Source organism: Dipodomys merriami, unplaced genomic scaffold (assembly GCF_024711535.1).
Source record: "Dipodomys merriami isolate MVZ:Mamm:240054 unplaced genomic scaffold, mDipMer1.0.p SCAF_101, whole genome shotgun sequence".
Lineage (NCBI taxonomy): Eukaryota > Metazoa > Chordata > Mammalia > Rodentia > Heteromyidae > Dipodomys > Dipodomys merriami.
In genome coordinates, this window is record NW_027202283.1 from 2,447,824 (window position 1) to 2,450,500 (window position 2,677).

A 2,677-nucleotide genomic window follows, 5' to 3' on the forward strand; every position below is an offset into this window, starting at 1 on the left:
TGAGATGGGTGGGAGTAGGGCAAGGGCTGTGAAGCTAGGAGTGTCTGGGGAGTGGTGAACGGTGTAACATGGCAGATGGTTCACCACAACCAAGGATGAGAGGAGAACCTTACCCAGGACATTGACGGTGTCTATGGGCATCTGGGCAGGGAGCTCTGGGCCCCCTCTGGTGGCGTGGATTCCCTCCTGGGGCAGTGCATCCATGTGTAGTCCTCCCTAGAGTCCTGCAGTCTCCAATCTGTGTCCCACCTGGGCCATTTCCAGCTGGACAGTGGTAGGCAAGTTTCCCCTCCTGGAGCCTGTTCGGTATCATACTGTGGCAGTTAGCTAGAGCTCTCTGAATGCCAGTTTCTGTAACCTGCTGTAGGCTGTCTGGAAGGAAAAGGGGACCACTGACTTTGGAACCCTTTAAGTTTGATTGGGACAAGTGATATGCCACCTTTTCCAGGTTTTTTTTTTCTTGAAGCTGGCAATTTCCACTAATGCTTGGGTTCATGGGTCAAATTACATGAACCAATTCAGCGGTCAGACAGTGAAGTTCAAAGTGGCACACACAGAGTTCCCAAGCCAGATGGTCTCCTGCTATGAATGTCGTGCCTTGACTGCCTTTCTCTGGCAGCTGCTGATTCTTCTACAGCTCTCTCCAGGGTGACCACCACAGTCAAGGATGTCATGGGGAGCAGAGAGTGACCTCACCATCCCCAGCCTGTCAGCTGTGAGCAGAGATGATTTTCAGCACCTGCAATGGACTGTGGAAGATTTAGAGATCCGGGATGCCTCGAGAATCCTTTCTCTGTAACATGAAACTTGGGGCCAGATATAGTGGACCATCCTGTCTGGCCCCACGGAGAGGAAAGGAGGCCACTTGAGCCAGGGGTTCAGCTCACGGCAACCTCATTCACACCTGAGGGGGCATGGAGTGCCACAGAGTTGGTTGGCCACTGGACAGAGATCTTTGAGCAGATAGGCATCCCAGTGGCCCCAGAATCCAGCGAGCACATCGTGGCTCACATCCTGGGAGCCAAAACAGTTAAGTGCGGTGGCATCAGGAGGGTGGGAAGAGGGACGAGGGAGAACTGTGGGAGAGCTACATCAGGCTTTGCCTCCCCCCGCCCTGCCCCAGGATGCTTACATGAATTGAATGGGACTTTTCTATAATATTGTCATAGACAGATGCTCATTTAGTAATCCAACAAAGAGTTACAGTATGCGCCATGCTCAAGGGGGTAAGGGAGTGGGGGTCATAGATGATGAAAGGTTCTGGTGCTGGTTCCACAGCACATGAAGAAACCTTGGTTTGAACTGGATGCTGGGGCTTCATGCCTGTCATCCAAGCTACTTAGGAGCCTGAGATGGGAGGATCAAGGCTTAAGGCCCAGACAGGAAAGACTATAAGACTCTTATCTCCAACTAACAACCAAAAAGAAAATGCCAGAAATGGATGTGTACCTCAAGCTGTAGACTGGTCGCCTTGAGTAAAAAGGCTAAGGGACAGCACCCGGGCTCTGAATTCAAGGCCAGGAGTGAGACAAAGGAAGGAAACAGAGAGAGAGGAAGGAAGGATGAAGGGAAAAAAAGAGGAAAGGAAGGAAGAAGGGAGCATGCGAGCCTTGGTTTGGAGTCCCTGGATCAAGAAAGCCAACCACTCACAATCTCTGTGGGTAACATTTCAGAGCCTAAAGCCAGTATGTAGGATTAAGCCACTGACCCTTCAGCAACTTCATGACATCTAGGAGCTGTGTGGTCACCAACTGCACGGGGAAGCAGCCTCAGGAAGGACCTAGGGCTCAGGGGGGGGGGGGGTCACCAGGTTTCAATTATCCCGGCCCCAGCAAGTTTATTTCCTGGACAGATAATAAGAAATTGTCTAAGGGACAGGGAGGTGTTGGGATGAGGGAAGAGGTAGGACGATCCCAGGTCAGGTGTTTCAGGACATTGGAGCCATGACCTTTCCTGACAATATAGACCACCAGTTATAGAGTCTTTGACCCAGCCACACTTCTATTAAGAGTCCTGGAACCTTGGGTTCACCATTGACTGCCTGGCTGTTGTCCACTGCAGGATGCCTGTTCAGTACATCCTTGGGGACTGGGACTTTCGTTGGCTCAATCAGAAGATGACACTCCCGGTGTTTATTCCGCCACCATAGACAGAGGTAAGTGGGCCACTGGCACAGGACAGTCAGGGAATGAGGAAGGAGTCGAGACCTGAGTTACTTTGAGACTTCCTGTAGAGGGCACTAGGACCACGTGACTGCCATTCTCAGAGGCAGAGGTGGGTGGGTCTCTTTGCTGGCTCAACCTTTAGTCTACATGGCAGATCTGGGATTCAGAAAGGGCTGACTGAAGGTGGGGCAGGCTTGGATAGAGGCTAGTGGGAAAACAAGAGGCACTGGGCTCTGAGCAGGGTTGTTTCTTTGAGGATACTCACAACCTAGGAACATTTCTTTCAGAGATAGAGGGACCTGGAGCCCATCCAGTTGGAGTCCCTGGCGGAGAAATCCTTTCATATTCACATCCTGTGGTTGGATAACTGCAACTCACCTTGCTGCCCAGTGTCAAGGCAGGAGAGTGAGAGATCCTGAGTCTTTGATAAGGTCAAGGGATCCTCAGTATGAGATTGTACTTCAACATCCTAACTTGGTTTATGGTCAGTCCCATCTAAGACTGCCATGATG

General features: G+C 51.3%; 1 long non-coding RNA gene across 1 annotated transcript in view; it reads left to right on the top strand.

Moving 5' to 3' along the window:
• Positions 1-659: 659 nt before the first annotated feature.
• LOC138807331 (uncharacterized) overlaps positions 660-2,677 on the top strand; it is a 3,312-nt gene continuing 1,294 nt past the window's right edge. The window contains exons 1-2 of the long non-coding RNA XR_011366122.1: positions 660-1,029; positions 2,062-2,155. This is a non-coding gene — a long non-coding RNA (uncharacterized lncRNA). The remainder of the gene's footprint in view (positions 1,030-2,061; positions 2,156-2,677) is intronic.